Here is a 21560-nt window from a genome sequence, read left to right as displayed (position 1 = left end):
TTTCTACCTTACAGAACCAGAGTCCAGAAGTCAATCTCAGCTTCTGTTGACTGTGTGTATTACTGAACCAAAACACATTATTTATTCATCTTAAGATATAAGCCAATCTAATTTATAGCACCATACCCACCCCAACCTCAAAAGAAATAAAAGAGCAAATAATTTTATACTAAATTAGTCAAAATTCAATTTATCAAACTGCATAAAATAAGAAAAATACTTCAGCCATTTCATTATCGGGGAAAACCAAAATCTGTAGGAATCTCCATATTCAAGATGTCCAATAATATTTTCTTTGCAGCCAGACTGGCTTACATTGCAAATTTTGCTATGGCAATTGTAATATGATCTAAATTGCATAATACCCATGTTTCATAATTATTATCAATACACCCAGTTGTATTTTGAGTTTTAATCTCCCAGCTGGTAATTCTAGGGCAGTCCCACCAGACAGGCTTCAAGATCCAATAAAGTGATTACAGTGCCAATAAAGAGTGTCTGAATTAGACAATTTCAAATTATGAGGAGTTAAATAACCTGAATTATCCTATTCCTATATGATTTAATTATTTCATATAACCAGGAATTCTAATATGATTAATTGATTATTTAACTCTAAATTCCATTTCCACAAGATGTCTGTCAAATCAAGGAGGTCAGAATTCTGCATGTATTTGCATAAAATCGAAACACTTTTCCTTTTATGATAAAATTGTAAACTAGAAAATCATTAAATTAAATGATCTGTGTTATTTTTCAAACTCTTCTGATTATATTAACTTTACATAAATAAGAAAAAAAATAATATAATTTAGAATTTTCATATCTTGAGAAAAGTAGTATTTGACCTCCTCATTATATTTAAATGGGTCTACCTGAGAAGACCGAAAAGTCATAATGTTGAATCCCTCAAGACTGAGATGAAATTGATGAAAACTCACATGAATGAACACCTGGAACACAGACAAACAAACTCTGAGTAAGTAACCAGTTGTCCTTCATGGTGAACTTTACCCTTTCCCCCACTGTAGTGCAATCTTGGAGTTGGTATATTTAGTTAGGGTTGTGTGGGGGTGCAGCCGCACACATGGGTGGGTTTAATTTGCTTTGGTATGCACTTTTTTGTTTTTCCAAATATGTGGTTACTTACCAGAGTTTGTTCATCAGTGTTCCGGGTGCTCATTCATGTGAGGTTTCAACAATTTCGTCTCAGTCTTGTTGGATTTGACATTTTGGCTTTTTGGTGTTATAAGGAGGACCCATTCAAATACCTAACTAGAACATCTAAGGCAAACAGAAAGAAAGAGGAAAATAACACCATGAAAATTTTAATATAGGCAATATTATCTTATATTTAAAAAATTCTCCAAATAATCTTTCAAATGTATATTCCAAGGAACAGATGCAGTATATATTTCCAGACATTTAGAAAAACTAACTTGCCGAATAGAGTTAAAAATGTATAAAAGTTGATAAGAAATCAGATTGTGCCATTAATAATAGTTTATACAGATTTGATTACAAACTAATGTATCTGGATTTTTTTATATTGTACACTGTATCATTGCTTGATCTAATTAATTTCCAGGGTATTCTTGGACATCTGCCTGTCCAAAAAAAAAAAAAAAAACTTTGACCATATTGTTCTAATTCTATCATACAAACTAAACTCTGGGGGAAATAACATATTTTAAGGAAATGAAAAAAAACAGGAAATATTTTCATGTAAAAAACATTTCCCTGCAAATGAAAAATTAAATATTTAAATTTGTCCAGACTTGTAATACATTTTGCATCGTACTTTATGTATCTTCTAATGGGTCCCTATCAGTTCAGTGAAAAACCAGCTAAATGAACAGTATTTTTGGTGCATTTACATCAAATATGCTGTTCATTGAACTGCTTTTACTGAGATCACAGTACAGTGAGAATGGGGAAAATTGCCTTTTCCACACTGTAGTGCAATCTCAGAGTTGGTATATATAATTAGTGGAGGGTGTAGGAGGCACAGCCCATCACATGAGCAGAATTTGATGAACGGCATTTCCAATGAAATGCCATTCATTGAAGTGTCACTTCAATGAAGTGATATAGACCCCTTCTAACTGGACCATCACAATATAATCAGAATGGACTGAAAAGAGCCAATCCAAATATATCAGCCTTTTAACAATATTATACCTTCCTGAAACAGATAAATTCTTGTTTATAAACATACTATCAATCTTTTATTTATTCAAAAAAAAAAAAAAAAAAGAAAACTGATAAATTGTTTTTAATAAATAAATAAGTGAATGATTAACATTTGCATGATGAGTAACATATCGTCTGCCAGCATTTTAATGGGGGTACTTTTGATATTCAAAGGAAGTATATTGCAGTACTATTGGATCATATTAATAATAGGGTTTATAGCTAATACAAATAATGTCAGAGATAAAGGGCTTCATTGCCTTAATCTTACCTTTTGTAATTTTATATTTGTATTTGCTTTAATAGTTAAGTAATATTATGAGTGAAAAATACTGTAAAAATTAAATGTCTAAATTTATCTGATACTCCATACTCCTTATACTATTAAATAAAAAAGATAATTTCTATCAATGAACTCAACTATTTTTTGAACATCAAGTGAAAAAGGAAACCTCAGATTTTATTGACTTTCAGTAATTCCTGCACAACAAAATAATTGCTTGTAACATTTGAAATGGGGTAGTCATTGAATTTCCTGGTCTAAAACTACATTGGACTGATTAAATGCATTTAATACTCATTTTAAAAATTGTTGCCTTATATATTTAGTTAAGATTTTATAATTAGAGTTTAGCAGAGAAACTGGTCTGCAGCTAGCAAAATTTGCAGGGTCATTGATTGTTAATTTATCAAAATAACTGTTGCTAAGGAATGCTATCTGACAAATGACAAATGATAAAATACTCAAAAAAAGAAATAATCTATGGTGCTAATACATCTACAAACATTTAGTAACATTCTATAAGTAATGAATCCAGACCTTGTGATTTTTTTTAAACAAAAATATCACCTGTAGATAATGTCTCTTGATGGTAAATCACACCTAGGGTTCACAATATTGCTCATAAATTTGTGGGCATAGTTCTTCATTAACTGTGTATCTGTATTACTCTCAACATTGTAAATATTGTCAAAATAAGATTCCATCTCTTATAAGATCCTGTTAGGATTATAATTATCTGATCTTGAATCTTCAGTTTGTCAGTAGAATGACTTTTTGGCATATCAAAAATATTTGATTTAAAAAGAAACTATGGATATCTGCAAATTTAGATTTCTCATTTTTTTTTCTTTTTTCATGAGTGTTCCCTTATTTGTACAATAATTTCAAAATGAAAGCGATTTTTCCACACCTTCTAGAAACACATTTTGTTGGATTTAACTAAAATCTAACAAAGATAGCTGATCAATTAGCTTATCAATTTTTCCTTTTTTACAATCTTCTCTCTTAAGGTTTGTTGATATAAAATTCTAGCTATTTAAACTTTGAAAGAAGCCTATGTACACACAACTGGAGTGTTTTGAGAATCATTTGTTAACCAAAGGACATGATGATATCAGAGATTTAATTGAAATAATTATTATATATTGAATTATCAATAAATAATTTTCTTCTAGAAGAAAAATCAGCATTTTAAACTAATCAAATATGTGCACAATCTACAATACTTCCTGGAAAAAAATCCATATTTTCAAACATATGAGCTTGGGTTTTGTGTTATAAAAATAATGTAATCTTGATGCTTTTTTATAGTGAATACTAGAGTAAGTTCAGCCATTTATATGTTAATATTTGTGTGATGGTCCCTTTTCACCATGGGCCAGTAATCAAGGAGCTCCAATCCTCACCACTGACACAGGTGAGATGCAGTTACTAAAACATGAATGGATATACACAGCATTTTCAAATGCAGCTCTCTGCATCAAACACAGTTTCCCACAAGACCACACAGGGAACCTGCTCCAGACCTGGGACTGGACTCTGTTTCTCCAGATCCCAAACAACACTCACCTTAGAGCATTGTGTCCCAGTTCCAAGTATCTTTTACACACACACACACACACACACACACACACACACACACACCTGGGAAAGGCTGACACAGATTCACCAGCTGTGCTCCTTCTCTCCAGATTACAGGGTAGCTGCCATCAGCCAAATAGTCTATGCCTCTTACAAGGAGTAACCCATTATACTGTGTCAAGTTAGTACTGATATGAATGGTAGAGTGTAACTAAAGCAATAAGGCATTTCAGAGTGGCCACAGTGACACTGAAATAAGCACAGGTACTCTCAGGATATATAACGTATTCACTAAAAGACCAGCCACAATGAAAAGGTATACAGATATTTAATAATGGATAATAAAATAGAAAACAGGAGAATACTTAATATTTAGTTACAATAAACATCAGAGTTTTCAGTCACAGGAAATATAAAAATAACACAGTTGGATAGAATTTCACAGATGCAGAAAAATAAATAATACTAAACTAATCTCGCTGTACTTTTCCTAACTAAACTAAAGAGAGACTGTCCCTAGTTAATTCACGTAATATTGCAAGGCAAGATGCACTGTTGAGATGCTCACTTCCACAAGGCAAGATAAGATATTCCACTCATTGAACTGTACAGCTGACAACTACTAAACAACTGAACTGTGATAACTGACATAGATCTTTTATATATCAGATTCCAAAGAAAAACAAAAACAAACTTCTGCTGCCAGAGTTCTATCCCTCAACTGGTTGTAGAATTATATCATATCTAGTCACCTCACACAGTTCACACTCAGAACTCTATTAAAATTCTGTTGTAGCATCTTTTGAGCATAAGCAACTTTTACAAATACATTTTTAATACGAACATCTATACAAATGATTGTGACAGATGACATAAGATTATTTACAAAACATCAGCCAGCTATGCTGGCATACACCACATATGCACTGTCTCACTTCTCATGATAACAAACAATATCACAATTTGTAATTTTGAAACTATATTAAATTATAAGCAACAATTAAAAAATCTTTAATCACTTGGAATTACTCTAGAATTTTTATTTACATCAACATTAATGCCTCTGCCTAAAGTTACATTTGAAACATTTTAAAAGATAAACCAAAAGAAAACTCCTGAATAATAGTTTGATGTTAGCAGATGGTGCATACATTGAGCCAATAACAAACTCTAAGTCACACATCTGCAGTTTTACCAAAATAATTCATGCATTTAAGTCTTGGCAATGAGAAATAACTTTAACTTTGACAGTGTAGCAAAACAGCTACATCTCATGGCAATCTTCAGTAGAATTGGCAACAGCCTTAGGAACTTTTTTATCAAAAACATTTATATTAGCAGAAGATAAATTAACTTTCTGTAAGCAAGTTATGTCAACATGCAGATGTTTAACACGTTTCAGTAAATTCCCTGTCTTTATAGGATTGTTAAGGCCCTTAAATTTTAGTGAGAAAATGTTCATATATAATGAATAGTGACTAAGATAAGAAAACATATACACTACTCTAAAAGTTGCCCACCACAAAAATAAATAAATAAATAAATAAAACAGAGAAAATAGTCAAAATTAATGTCCATAATCTTGTTGAGAATTCTCCACATCACAGGCTATGACAGCATTTAAATAACATACGGTTCCTTCATACCTTCCTCTGGAGAATTAAATTTAAGTATTGAATAGTTATAATTTATCCACAGAACTACAGGGAAAAGGAATCTTTAATTAATAACTTTTTCTACCAAAGAAGCTTCCTGATTTCAGTAAAGGCCTTCCTGTTTTGCAAAAATCTCTGGCAGAAAATCTTGAAACATTCTAAATGGAACTTGTTTATACATAAAATGTCTTTTTTTTTCCTTTGAATGGCTGTCACAAGAAGGTTTTGATCATAAAGTAAAAAACATTGCACTAGAATTGCATGATTATATCCTGCCTTTGGAGGTCATACTTTGTGGATAATATCATGCTCAAATGAAGCAAGCTCTTTTACATCTGCTTCCATTTCTAAAGCATAAGAAATTGATTTAACTGTTGCTTCAAGAGGCTTTGTTATATGTAGATGCTCCCTCATACCCACAATCTTATGTTATATTTTGTGAGTCTGAATTTGAGGTCCAAAACATTATCTTAAAGTCCCCAGACTCTGTCCTGCAATTTAAAATGTTATTACATTGCTAAAGCCGTGAAGTCTACCTCTAAGATGGGATAAGTCATTGAGGTGTGTTATTTCTTCTTTTTTTGCAGTTGTTAGCTGTTTTATTTGAGTAATTTCAGTAGTTTTGCCAAATGTGAAAGTTCTTTAGTTAGAATATCAATCTAATCTAACATTGGTTTAGCTTATTTTGGAATCTCTGAATTATTTGTGACTATTATATGGGCATTATACATGGAAATTTGATTTTTTCAGTTTAATCAGAAGACATAATTAAACAGCGGATAACATAGCTGGAATAAGTGAGCTTAAAGAGTTAACTGCATTCTTCTGATTTAACTGAAGAGTTTCAGTGCCAACAGTTTTTTTTCTTGTCTAATAATTGTTTCCTTTAATAAACCTTCATTTAAAGATGTAATTCAGCACTTGCATTTGATTCAGCAATGCTTATAGAGTTTCCTTTCTTCTCAGAGTCTGTCCCAGTAAAGTAACAAATAATTTTATCCTGAAAAAGATTAGATTTTAAACTTTCCTTTCCTTGTTGACAAATCTGTAAAACAACAACTTCAGTACCCAAATTAACAGTAGCATTGGTGCAGTTGTGTTAGTTAAACTTGTTCCTTCAATAACAGACACTGTTTTTGTACTTGCACTTATTTTGCTGTGTTAACTTTCTTTTCTGTTTTTCCTCCGTTGCGTCATACTAAGCGGAGTTCCAAAGAATACCATATTCATTAAATTCAATCCATTGTGGCTACAAGAGAAAAAAAAATTGAAGAGAAAAATGTCCAAGCTTTCAGAATCGAAGCCAGTATTTTAATTTGTTGTGGTTCCCCCTGATGTATATTACAGCATCATCACTCCACTAACCTCAAAAGGCAATCCCTCTTTGGAATCCTTCATTTAAGGTTTTAAATTGTGTATTACTTCTATTATTTTGCTTTTATTTATTGCAATTTGTTTTAGATTATTTTTCTTGGAGATTTAAAAATAATTGTTTAGGGTAAATTATCAAATATTTATTTTCTCATCTCTGACTGCAAACATATTAAGTCTGGTGAAGAAGATGAGAAGTGGCATTTATTATTTAAAGAAACTGTTTTAATCTTTTGGAGTTGCCACTGTCCTATGACTGTTGCTATTATGAGAATAAGCAACCCCCCCCCAACACACACACACACTTTTTCTCTGTTGTGCTATTAAACTTGGTTACTCTTAAATGGACTGTCTCTTCTGTACTCTTGACTTTGGAAGCTCTACCAAGTCTTGCCTTCCCCTTCTTTCCCTCAGTACATCCCACCATCCTAATTATCCCATCAAACAGTGCTACAATATCAACCACACCATAGCAACCACACCCTCACTCTACCTAATCCAATCATTTAAACTCAGTTCACTACTCTACTCACACCATCTACACTCCCTCATACAAGGAACAATGTTCCATAGCCCACACAATCACATACTTCCAACCCTCTACTTATCTTTCACAACTATTATCCTGCTTCAACTTTCAGCCCTCACCACATACCATACTCAACTGCAAAATGACACCTCCTCCCCAAGGCAAACTTCAACTGTTGCCTATAATTATATAACTCCAAACATTCATACATATTCATGCCTCTTCAGACCCTCCCACACTGAGTACTACCTACACAACATACAGTTCATTAAATACAGAACCCAAACCTCCCCACAACACCATAAGATAATTTATAAATTTAATAAACTCTACCTACATATACTATATAAACTAACATGCAATGGTGACATACACCTCAACCCTGGGCCTAACAACATACCCAACCCAGACCCTAATCACATCACACCTATTATCCATAGACACAAAGTCTCTCTTCTCTTTCTTAACCTTAACGTTAGGAGTATGTTAAATAAAGTTCACACATTTCATGCCCTATTAGCTCTATACAATCCTGAAATTGTATTGTTAACAGTTATATGCCTAATATTTCTTTCAATATTCTCAGTACTAACCACATTTCCATATATAGATCCACTAATCCAGATTTTATACCCATCTTACCAACTAGAAACCATGCTTTAAATCTTACTCTCTAAACCGTATGTTTACTAATCAACTCTGCCTCACTTCTCCAAGTCATTCTTGCTCAAGTACTTAGTGATGCTGCTTCTTAGTAACAACTAAACTAGCCACATCATCTCAGCTATGATACTCTTTTACCCCTCTTACTTACTCTTTTCTGACTGACTCCTACAGCTAAACAACCAATAGGAGAGTAGCATACTATCTAGACCACCAAATAATGTAAAAGTGATGAGATGCCTAAACATTATTACTATACTGTCAACAACATTATATAAAAAAATCTAGATCTTCTTGCTATGTACTGTGTGAAACTATGTTCTAAAAGTTACTGCCTTTTATCAAAATGTTTTGCTGATTTTCATGTTGTTTATTTTATGTACTTTTGCATTTTATTTTATGTAATTTTGCATTTTATGAGATTTTTTATGTAAACATACACGTTTTTAACTAGAGCTTTTCTCCCAGGGCCTCCACTGAAAAAGGACCTGTGTCCAGTCGGACTTTCCTGGTAAACAAATGTAAAATAAAAATAAATAAATAAATAAAAATATTCCCAACAAAAATGTGTGGTTACACTTCCTCCATTTTCCTTGGTTTGTCTATATGTATCACATGTGTGTGAGGAAGAGGTGATGCTTCAGAATATCATGGCCAGTTCTCAGCTGCTTCAGCAGCTTAGTGGCAGAGCAGCCAGAGTGGTTATCACAAAACTCTCAGTTTTACTCCTAGCTGAAGCATATCATATGTTGTGCTCCCAGACTTTGACTGGGGCCTTTACCTCTTAAAGCTTATAATTAATATAAAAACCCAACAGGGTATTGTTTCAGGGAGCATGTTGATGCACTCCTGTCTTTCTCCTCTTTGTCTGATTACCTGATTTATTGTGTTAGAGTGGTAGTTCAGGGGAATCTTAGAGATCCTGTGGTACTTGTTACTGAAGAGCAGAGTTATTTACTAAAAAGAAGTACAAAAAATCATGTAAAATTCAAGTTAAGTTATGCACATCTGAAGAACTGGCATATAAACCTATAAAAGTCTGTCCCCCAGCAACATGGATTTTGGTCAGGTCACATCAATCTGAAGGCAATCTGCACTGTCACTGATGATACCCTGCTCAATGTAGAAAAAGGGAACCTGACAGGGCCATATTTATTGACTTGACAAAAGCCTTTGATACTATCAACCATTTACTTCTAATAAACTCCTTCCTGAGTGAAGTTATCAACACTCAAGATGCTCAGTGGTTCAATAACTTTCTTAATATCAGATCCTTTTCTTTACTTTGGTCCTTCTTCTTCTCAAGCTCCTTGTCCAAAAAGGTGTTCCATAAGGATCCATCCTTTCTCCTTCCTGTTCTTTTTCTATGAGTCAACATCATCAACATCATACCTCCGCAACCTCCTCATCCTATTTTATTCAGACAACATGGTAAACTACAGGTTGGACCCTCTAACCTTACCAAATTTCAGACCACTTTCAGTCAGTCCAAACAAACCTTAACAAGTGGCTTGAGGACCATCAACTTCTAAACCTTATAAAACTGAAGCTATGGTATTCGGAATACCAAACTCCCAAATGGATCATTTCTCTACATAGTAAATACATGCTAGAAAACATCCAGTCTTGCAAATATCTAGGGGCATGGTTCGACCCACCTTAAAATTTCAACATCATATCCTAGTGGTAAAAAAAAAACAAAATAAACAGACCATTATTCTGTTTGACAAAAATCTCTCATTTTCTATCCCCACAAGGGAGATATGCAGTGGGCCACAACTAGAATATGCCTCCCATTTATTGCCTCCTCTTCCAAAAAAAAATCACCAAACTCTAAAGCATTGCCAATAACATATGCAGGCTTAAAACCCTCTATCCATTAAGAGAGCATCACTGCTGCACCCTAGATAAAGCAAAATGCCTACCCATCCCACAGTCATTCCCAATCCTTGGATCCATGATATTTAAACTCGTGAACATGGAGTCAATTACCTTCTTCATCAACAGATTCACAATAAGATAGCTACCTTATAACCCTAGACCTGTTTCCACTGCCAGCTCCAGTCTCCTAATATTGTTCACAAGAGCAAAAACAAAAAGAACTCACATTCTCTGATTTGAGCCCCAAAGTTTGGGAACATATCCTCAGACAAATAAGTGACAACATCTCCTTCTTCTCCTTTAAGAAAAAAAAAACTAAAGACCTTTCACTTTAAACAAGAAAAATGTAAATGCCCCCCCCCCAAAGATAGCATCACTTAACCCCAAACACCCTCCCCACCTCCCTACTCCCTCTTCTCATACCTCCTGGAAATCACAGAGCTACCTCGTACTATAATTACACTTTATTATTTTATGATAAATTTCTTGTCTTTCATATAATTCTTGTAAATACTGTACATTTTTTCTTGTAAATATTTTATAGTGCTTTAATTGTAATATGTGGTTTTGGCTATACATATGTACAAATATTTCAAGCACAGGCAATAATGGCCTTCTAGCCACCTATATGCCAAAACAGTTGTTCCCATAAGTCTCCAGGCTGTTCATAAAAATATCTAAACTGGTACTTGCTTTAATGTAATTTGGTAGTCTATTCTATTCATCAGCTACTCTCTCAGAGAACCAATTAATACACTTCTCATTTCTATAGAATCTTCTACATAGGTAGTCTGATGATTTTCTACTGCTTTTTGATAACCCCTAAACATCCCCACAGGCAGTTGTGTCTAAATGCCCTTTATCTCTGAATAAGGTCTCCTCTTGGGTCTATATCAGAACATTGAAATATTAAAACTTCGAATGTTCTGATATTGAACACTATTCAGCGAACGTTAAGAATAGCGAAGCTGCAGAACAGTGAATTCTTTCCTCGGCAAAGAATTTGGTTGGCCGTTTCTGCGGCTTCGCTATTCTTAGCGCTGTGGTGGTAAGTTATGGGTTGGGTTCAGGTAAGTGTGCGATTGTTTGTACATTAGGGTTAGGGGTGGGTTAAGTGAGTTAGGGTTAGGGCACGGGTTAGGCTTGTGTGCAATAGTAACAGACTTTAGGGTTAGGGGCGGTTTAAGTGAGTTAGGGTTAGGGTGCGGTTAGGTGAGTGTGCGATAGTGACGGAACTTAGGGTTAGGGTTTGGGTTAAGGTAAGTGGGTAGATAGTAGTGTATGTTTAGTTTAGTGTAGCGTTAGATGTAGGAATTTAAGTGTATGTGTTTGGTTGCTGTTTGTTTGATGTGCTTGTGTTGTGTGTATGTGTTTCGAAGCAGCAAATTTTTTCCATGGGAAAAAATTTGATGTTCTGAATGTTTGATATTTTCATGTTTAGATGTTTTGGGGCCGATGAAATAGCATTCGCTATTTTCATCTTTCGATAACGTGATATAAATGCCTCCTCTTAAATGTCTATATGAGACACTGTATAAATATGAATTCAGATATTTTAGTATTTCATAATAACTTAAATTTTCACATCCATGGATGCACTTGGTATATTTCCACTGTACTCTTTCTAATTTAATCATGCATGTTTTCTTATAAGGTTTCTATAATGTTATTCCATACCCAGGTTTGGGTCTAATGTAACTAACAAACAATTTTAGATTTAAGTTTGGAAGAATTACCTAACATCAAATTAACCTTTATAACCCCATGATAACTGCACATCAATGGGGGTAAAAGTTGACTTGAAGTAAAAGTAATTTCTTTAGGAACACCAACAGTGTGGTATGTTCCATTTGGTAGGCTTTTTTACAACCTGAAGCAATTGCTGTTCTTAAACAGATGTTGTAAATAATTTCCTTACTAATGTGGTTGAATTAATATTATTTCAGTCTGTTTCTGGTAAATTTAAGTCCTTAGCCACTATTATTCTTCCCTCTTGTGTTTGTTGTAAGAAATGTATGAATCCCTCTAGGTCATCAACACTTGACTTTGGTGGTCTATACACTCCAACAATTGTTATATGTTCTAGGGATGTTTTTATTGTCACAGTTGCACAAACTACAGTATCAGTGTTATCACTGAACATCTAATAATCACAGGTCTCATAACAATCTTTAATCCCTATCATAACACATCCACCTGATTTTTTTATCAGAATGTCTGTTACAGTAAAAACATTTATACCCTGACATAACAGGTTTTCAGTCATTGTTCTTTGACCATGTTTCACAAACAATAACATCACTCAACAAACAATAATCAGATATGTATCAAATGTTGCTATTTGTGAACTATTAATTTTACACCTAAAAAATCCTGCCTTGTGTTTGTCAAATATTGCAAAATATTTGCTGCAGAAATTCTCTTCCCTGCACTTGACAAATGTACGCCAGCCTGTCTGAACATGTGTGTCCAAAATTAGGCTCTGATAATCTACACATTTACATTTTTTAAACCAGGATATTTTTTTCATGTAGGTATCTACCCCAAAAATCTTTTAATTCACAGTGACCTGACTGCCTTTTTTATATGTGATTTGTGAAAAGTAAGTCTGAACACCTGTACAAGCTATGTTATCTAAGAGGGCTGTAAATCTCCTACTAAGAGTCTGAGGGTCCTTGTGGATGAGATAATTTGCACCAACATGAATAAAATCAGATCCATACCTCCTTACAGTAAGTCATTCTAAGGCATTTCTCACATCCTCTATTTGTGGTCCTGGTAAGCATAACACTATTTAATGTTCATTATCTTCTTTGCAAATGTAGGTACCAGTTCCTGTAATAATTGAATCTCCAATTACAAGAATATCTTTTCTGGACAGATCTGAAGAATCTTCAACTTTTTAATTCAGTAATACCTGCTCTTTCAATTGGTACAAAGGGATGATCTTTGTCCAATTAATCCCACTGTTTTCATTGCTTATTACATTTGCAAGTATACGATTCTCATTTAGCTGACTTTGTACATCCACAACTTGAGCCATGCTGTCAACTTCTGTCTTTCTCCTCTTTTTTCTTACAGTAATATTCTTCAGTCCTTACACATTCAATTTGATTTCTTCCTTTTCACCTAGCACTTGCCTCTTTCTTTCTACATTCTCTTTTGGAAAAAACTATGCCCTTTTCTGTAGACTAAAGATTTTCTGGTAGAAAAATGCTATCATTCTCTGTAATCTGTATGTTACATAAAAAAGCATTGTCCTTTTTAGTATGTATCCTCTTTGCTTTATAGACATTAATCAGTTTTGTTTTCTTCCTTGTTATTTATTATGAATGTTGTTTTTTGCTTCTTTTTTATTTTCTTCTATATGCTGTAAATCACCAGACTGCTAAATACTTAATATTCAGAATTCCAGTGTTGTCAGTGGTATTACCTTGTTCAATGTGAATTGAATGATCTTTACTGACAATAGACACTTTCTTTCCCAAGTGTGTTTTATTTACTCTTTGCCTAGCATTTTCTCATTAGTCTAGTCATTAATGTATGTAACAACAGTTCTCCAAGCCATAACAACTGCACAAGTGCAATCATCATCAGTAAGTCTAGATTTACTACTAATAATGGTAAGTAAATCATCCAAAGTTTGACATAAGGAACACAGACTCCAGTTTTATCCAGTGCTACCTTTAAATATACATAGCATTTAGTACACTGTACAAGATGCTTGTACTTTAGCAAATCATTTAGGAATCAATTTTCAGCTGCAAATGAATACAGAATTCTAAAAGAAAAGAATAATCAAAATAAGTTACCACAGAATTCAAAGAGGTTTTAAATCAACGTCTAAGAAAAATCAAAGAATATACAACTAAACATGAAATTAAGTAGAATAAAGTAATTGTTCTGAACATACCGGTTGTGAAAGTCTTAAAAAAGTTGGGATTATTTTTACATCACACACAAAAACATGCTGTAGCTTCTGCTCACTATCTCTTGTAGTCACACCTCTTTTTAACAGTAAATAAATAATAATAATAATAATAATAATAATAATAAATTGTTTCAGAGAAGCTCTGTTTTGTCCTCTCTGCACTCTGTGTGAATTTATAGCTGACTAGGCCCCTTGGAATGGCTACAGTTTGCCTTTCTAAAAATCTGTCCCTTTCTAACAGCAAACAGTGAACATTAGAGCTAAAACAAAATATAAATCGAAGTTAATCTTTTTGTCTGCAAACTATCCCTTTCTTCCTACAAACAGTGAAAACAGTGGTAAAATTAAAATATAAATTAAAATAATTCTTCTCTTACGAGGCAACTGCATAGTCAATCATAAACCAACACATGATTGTTTAGATAAGCTCTGGATAAGATCTGGACTATCATAATCTACTTATGATATATATATATATATATATACATCCCGACCCCAACCCCTGCCCAGAAAACCACAGTGAAAAACTTCTCTAAAGCAAATTTCACACGCCTCAAAACCGAGGTGAAATCCTTCAAAGCCCCCTGGCCTGTGGAAAATATGGCCCAGACCGCAGAATCCTTTATAAACGCATTCTATGAAAACCTTCAGGAATGCATGGATCATGCAATCCCAAATAAAACCAAGACCCAATCCTCCAAAGGCAGACGCCTGTCTGGTGGACCCCAGCCATAAACAAACTATACAATAGAAGGAGGAAGCTACTACATGATAGAGCAAAATCCCAAAAAGGGAAGGCATCTCTGATCAGTATTAGCAAAAAACTATGGGCACTCATAAAATCGTCTAAGGCCAGCTTCGAGAGAAAAATTGCACAGGACACTAAGGATAATCACAAGGCTTTCTTTAGTTATGTTAGGAACCTGGGTGAGAATTCCCAGATATGCTCAGAATTAGTCTAAAATGACAAAAAATACACCGAGCCCACAGACATTGCCAACATCCTAGCTGACAGGTTCAGTGCAAACTTCTCTCCCCCCGCCCCCACCAAAAGGGCAAATATCTATCCCAACAGAGTGCTGCCCCCCTGACATCTCAGATGCTTAGGTAAGAGCCACCCTCTCCAAAGCAAAAAACACAGCATCAATGGGACCAGATGGTGTCCCGGGCTGCATCCTACATGAACTCCAAGAAGGGCTAAACCCAAACATAAAACTACTGTCCAATCTTAGCCTTACTACAGGATATGTACCCAAAGAGTGGTGTACAGCAACAGTGGTCCCTCTCCACAAAGGTGGTGCCTCAACGGATCCTGGAAACTATCGCCCCATAAGCCTGACTAGCTTGGTCTGCAAAGCTATGGAAAGGATCATCATGGACCTCATAAATAAAGATATTGGGGACCTACAGACACTGGATCCTACCCAGTTTGGCTTTGTTAAGGGCAGATCCTGCCTCTTAAACCTGATCGATTTCTTTGAAACAGTCACCAAGGCCATTGACGAGGGGAAGGTGGTCCACACAGCCTACCTGGACCTCGCAAAAGCCTTCGATACAATACCCCACTTGGGCATTATAGATAAGCTCACCAGCTTAAATATAAACCCCTATGTCACTAGATGGGTTGCAAACTGGCTCAAGGACAGAACCCACATGGTTGGAATTGCTGGAGCCATGTCAGACTCCAAACCAGTTACAAGTGGCTCAGTCCTGGGACCTCTCTTGTTCGATATATATTTCTCGGCAGTACAGGCCAACACGGAAGGACTGTGGCTGACCAAGTTCGCAGATGACTGCAAACTGGGCGCCATAATCAACTCTCCAGCCGACACAAGCATCCTCCAAAAGGGTCTCATAGAAACAGACAACTGGTGCCAGAGCCATGGCCTCAAGCTAAATGCCAAAAAGTGTATAGTCATCCCCTTTGGCAAAAACAAAGTGCCCACAAATTACCACATAGGTGGTAATCCATTAAGTACAGAAGAAGTCATTAGGGACCTGGGGACCCAAGTTGATAGCAATCTCTCATTTGACAACCACGTGGCCAAAGTGGTTAGAAAAACATTTTATATAGCCCACCTAATCATGAAGGGATTCACATCTAGATCAGGGGAGGTCATCGTGCCTCTTTACTCATCCCTCATCAGGCCCATAATTGAGTACAATGCCCCTTTTGGGATGTACCTTACCAGACACCTGCAGTAACTGGAAAGACCCCAAAAGTACCTCACCAAGAGGATCAAAGGGCTCAAACAGATGCCATATGCTGCCCGGTTAAAGAAACTCCAGCTCTACTCAGTGGCATACTGCCTGCTCAGAGGCGATCTGTGCCTGACATATAAAGCCATGTCCAACCTGGAATTACTGGACATGCTGCACCTCAGAAAATCCAGATCCCATCGAGCTACGCACTCGAGAGACTTGAACCTCAGCACTGAAATAAATAGGACATGCTGGAGGGACAGATTCATAACCCAGAGGCTCCCTTCACTCTGGAATAAAATCCCAGTCCAGGTTAGGCGGAGTCCCACATTGACTCTCTTCAAGAGGAATCTTGATGAGTGGATGGGAGATCGTAGGTTTACCCCGGCTATCACTTCTGTGTCACTGTTAGACAGAGGCACAGTATACTAACCTCAAAAAAAGGCATAGCAAAATTAATTTAAAATGGGTGGCGAAAGCCAAACACACTCTGGCTAGGCTTATAAATGCCCTAGGGCAGATAGCCTAGTATGAACCTATGAACCTACATATATATATATATATATATATATATATATATATATATATATGTAGTTCCCTATCAGAAGCCTGAATCACTATAAGCCTGAAAATCAAAATCCTGAAAACTAAAGCCTGAAAATTCAAAATCCCGAAAACCCAAAATCCTGAAAACACAAATAATGCTAATATGTCACTATAAAGACACTAATATCTACCAACTGACCCTGACCCTAACCCTAACCCTAAGGTCCGTCACTATCGTACACTCACCTGACCCGCCTAACCCTAACTCACTTAAACCGCCTAACCCCAATATTTGTCACTATTGCATACATGCCTAACCTGCCTAACCCTAACTCACTTAAACCGCCTAACCCTAACATAAAACCAACAAGACACTTACCTGAACTACGCATGACCTAACACCACAGGGCTAACAATAGCAAAGCCACAATGACGTCAGTATGTCCATTTTGTGTTTTCAGGATTTTGAGTTTCAGGATTTTGGGTTTTCGGGATTTTGAATTTTCAGGCTTTAGTTTTCAGGATTTTGATTTTCAGGCTTATAGTGTTTCAGGCTTCTGATAGGGAACTATATATATATATATATATATATATATATATATATATATATATATATATATTACATGTTGTGTCAGTATAGCACACTTGCTTTGGTGCTGGAAAACCAGAAGGCTGTAGGTTCTATTCTCTCTCCAGATGATAGGGTTGCTGACAGTGCAGTGCAGCATTACAACGGGTGCTGCACTCCTGAGTGTGCAGTCCTTCAAATGGGATACCAAATCAAGGTCCCATCTGCTTGAGTTGCTGGTAGCTCAGGTGAACATAAAAGATCCCATGGCATCTATTGAAAAGATTTGGGGAAGTTCCTGATGCCCTGGACAAATTTCTTGTTGTGATACAAATGCCTCCTTGGGTTTCCTCTAAACAGAGGCCACTAGCTTAGTGTGACTAACCCAGTCAACAAAGGATGAATAAATGAATAAAATGTTCTTCTCTGTCATCTCTATATGATTGTTTCCCTTGTTCACTACCTACATTGTATTATGTAGAAAGCTACACCCAGGCTGAACTTGAAAATGGTCTTTGTAGATCAGTGTTTTACCCTGGTTAACAACTTCATTTAAAAAAAAGTAAACATTTAGGCAATTATTTAGACAAAAGTTCTTACTTTGTGGTTCTTTTTATGCTTAGTTATTAAAAGGGTTTTTATTTTTCTCCAGTTACTTTAATCCAACTCTTTTTATTTATGTTTGTGTGTTACAACACATGTCTAATGTTGCCTAGACTTTTGTTCATGGAATCATAGGATCATAGGAGGTTACTAGGCTAATGACCCTAGGGCCCTTACAAGCCTAGCCAAGTTTTACCCTTATTTCCATGATCAACAGCTATTACCCCTGTCCAAGAGGGACATAAGTGGAACCTCTGGGTTGAATTTACAGTTACCCACCCAATCGTCCAGATTGCATTTGAAGACGGCTAATGAGGTGCTCTGCTTGACATGAAGTTGGAGTCTGTTCCAAAGGTGTGCTAACTTCTAGGAGACAAATCTGTCCCTTCACCAGGTTCTATTAATGCCACATACCAGGCTAAGGCCATTAGAGTGAGTAACTCATGTACCTTTTGACTTACAGATATGCAGCACTTCCAATAAAGCAGGGTCAAAGACTGCCTTATATGCAAGACAGATATCACCTCTGAGCAGTTTGTATGAAACAGAATAAAGTGACAGTGATTTCAGATGATCCTCATAGGACAGATGCTGAAGACCATAAATTTTCCTTGTGAGGAAACTTTGTGGTCTCCCAGTTGCTGCAGATGGTTGGAAAGGTACATACCAAAAGGGGCATTGTACTCAATTATTGACCTGATGAGGGAAGAGTACACGGAGGTTATAACTTCTTCTTTTTTTTCTGGAGGCAATGTTCTTACTTATGAGATGAGCAATATAAAATGCCCTTCTTACCACTGTGGAGACATAGTCATCAAAGGTAAGGTTGCTGTCGACCTGTGTGCCCAGGTCTCTCACCACTGGGTGCGTACTTAGGATAGTGTTATTAATGTGATAGTTAGCAGGAACATCACTCTTACTGAAAGGGATGATAATACATTTTTTTTGCATTGCATTTAAGGCCATGACTTTTGCCCCAATCATTTGTTTGTGTAAGACCCCCTTGTAGGATGTTGACATTGTTTCGAGATTTAATGACCACTCCCAGTTTGCAGTCATCAGCAAACTTTGTTAGCCACAGACCTTTAGTTTTAGCTTGCACTTCGGAGACATATATTCCAAACAGTAGAGGTCCAAGGACTGATCCCTGTGGAACACCATTGGTTACAGGTCTGCTGTTGAAGGTGGATTCCCCAATTTTGACTATATGTGTTCTATCAGTGAGCCAGTTAGTGATCCATTTAATGATATACAGGTTGATACCTACCTGGGTGAGTTTGTCAATTATGCCTGAGTGGGAGATAGTGTCAAAAGCCTTGGCTAAATCTAAGTAGGCTGTATGCACAGATTTCCCCTCATCAAGGGCCTTGGTAACTGTCTTGAAGAAGTCCACCAGGTTTAACAGGCATGATCTCCCTTTGACAAATCCAAATTGAGTAGGGTCAAGTGTCTGGAGATTACCAATATCTTTGTTGATAAAGTCCATGATGATTTTCTCCGTGGCCTTGCAGATAAGGCTAGTTAGGCTAATAGGTCTATAGTTCCTGGGGTCAGTGGAAGCACCACCTATATGCAAGGGGATAATGGTGACCTTTTTCCATTCAGCTGGGACAAAGCCAGTGCTTAGACTATGATTGAAAAGAGTACACAATGTCATTGCTAATTCTTATTTGAGCCTATGCAGGACACAGCCTGGAATGCTATCAGGTCCCATGAATACTGTGTTTTTAACCTTAGAGAGGGCATTCATGACCTGCTCTTTAGAGATACAAGGTAGAGGACAAGTGGTAGGGATGTCTTGGGGTAAGTGTGGTGGGGACAGGAGAATGAAGTTTTCACAGAACCTGTCGGCTAACAGGTTAGCAATGTCCACAGGCTGGATATATGTGGCATCATTAACTACCAGTTTAGCAAAAATCTGGGCCTTTCCTTTTAGGTTATGGATTGTTTAAATGTAGTATTTTGTACAAGCATGTAATTTTTTTTGCTTATGTAACAAAGTAAAAGCGATAAAAGAAGACGGAGTTGACAAAGCTAATCATGCCATTAGTAGCTTTTACTTTATTTTGTAATATTCGTGCACTCACCTTTGCCATTTAAATTTACTAAAGACAAGAATTTGCAAAGGTTAAAACAATTCAACAGTTTTTAATTATGCTTCTTTTCATTTATTTACTTCATTGTCTTGAATGGGAGCTCATACTAAGTTTAAGATAATTTTTCAAAGAGATATCAAAGTAGTACATTTTCTCTTACCAGACAACTGCACAGTCAATCAGAAACCAACACATAATTGTTTAGATAAGCTCTGGACTATCATAACCAACTCTTGATATCATATACTATATGTCATCACTATTACTGACCTAAGCAGATATGGCCTCAGTTTCATGTCTCATCCAGAGGACAGCACACTCAGGTGTATAGCACCCCTTAATGCTGCACTGCAGTGTCAACAATTGATCTCTCTGATGTGGGAATTGAACCCACAGCTTTCTACACCACTGACATTGCTATATGTTGCTATATAAGATGATTTCACTTATCTATGCTTGAACCTCAAAGCCTTTGCTTCATATTACATGGCTAAGCAAGTTGCTTAATTAGATCAAAACAGGTGGAAAAATCAGGAAAAAAAACTCATGTCTATTGAGTCTCACATATTTCTCACAGAATGAATGAATGAGCGAATGCATATGCACACATTGGCTTAAGTGGTTAATTAGCATTATTTATCAACGTGAACCTTATAGCTCAAATAGCATTAACTACGTTGATTCAGATTTGTATTCTGTCATTTTATCTTTGGCAATCGTGTAAGGCAAAGAAGTTCATATGCTTGCAGTTGGTGCAGAGGAGGTTTAAAGCTTTGAGTTGTGAAAAAGCAGGTGGATAAGCCTTTATTTGCCTGCTGTGAGACCTTGAGCAAGTCACTAGACAAGACAGTGCTTTGGGGTAATGGAAATTTGGGTTAGGCTCATTAATGGGGTAATTGGGAATTTGGATTAGGCTCATTAATGGTCTCCTGGGATACATACCTAGTATCCACCCACCTATCTCTGCTTGCTTGCAAGCACATCCAGGAAATCTGGATGAGAGTATAGTGATTGTTAATGACACAGAGCATGCAGGTTAAGACTGTAGGACTAAAGGTAAAATTAGAATACTTGATAATGGAGCACCTAGTTCTAATGTTTTGACTGATTTATAATGCATCTGTGTGTTACTGACTATACTGATGTTTGTAAACGTGTGTACTGGAATTGGTATGGAACCTATCTGGAACTGCCTGAGGACTGTATTGTGAAATGTGTGAGATTTACCATTAGGTGGCAGTAGTGCAGTGCCATAATTGTGAATTTAACCTTGGGTGGTACACAACAGAGTTCCTTATGGTACTGATTATATTTTACCAAATGGAGACTGTTTTCCAGAGGGAAACATATTCCATGATTTGTGCATTGCATTTCACGAGCTGTAATTTACTGTTTTTATATACAGCACAGCAGCACTGGGTCTGAAACCAGGCTTAAATTCTGCATGACAGTTTTTAT

The sequence above is a fragment of the Protopterus annectens genome, chromosome 1.part1, assembly GCF_019279795.1.
Source record: "Protopterus annectens isolate FY-2018-M chromosome 1.part1, PAN1.0, whole genome shotgun sequence".
Classification (NCBI taxonomy): domain Eukaryota; kingdom Metazoa; phylum Chordata; order Ceratodontiformes; family Protopteridae; genus Protopterus; species Protopterus annectens.
This window is presented reverse-complemented; position numbering follows the sequence as displayed.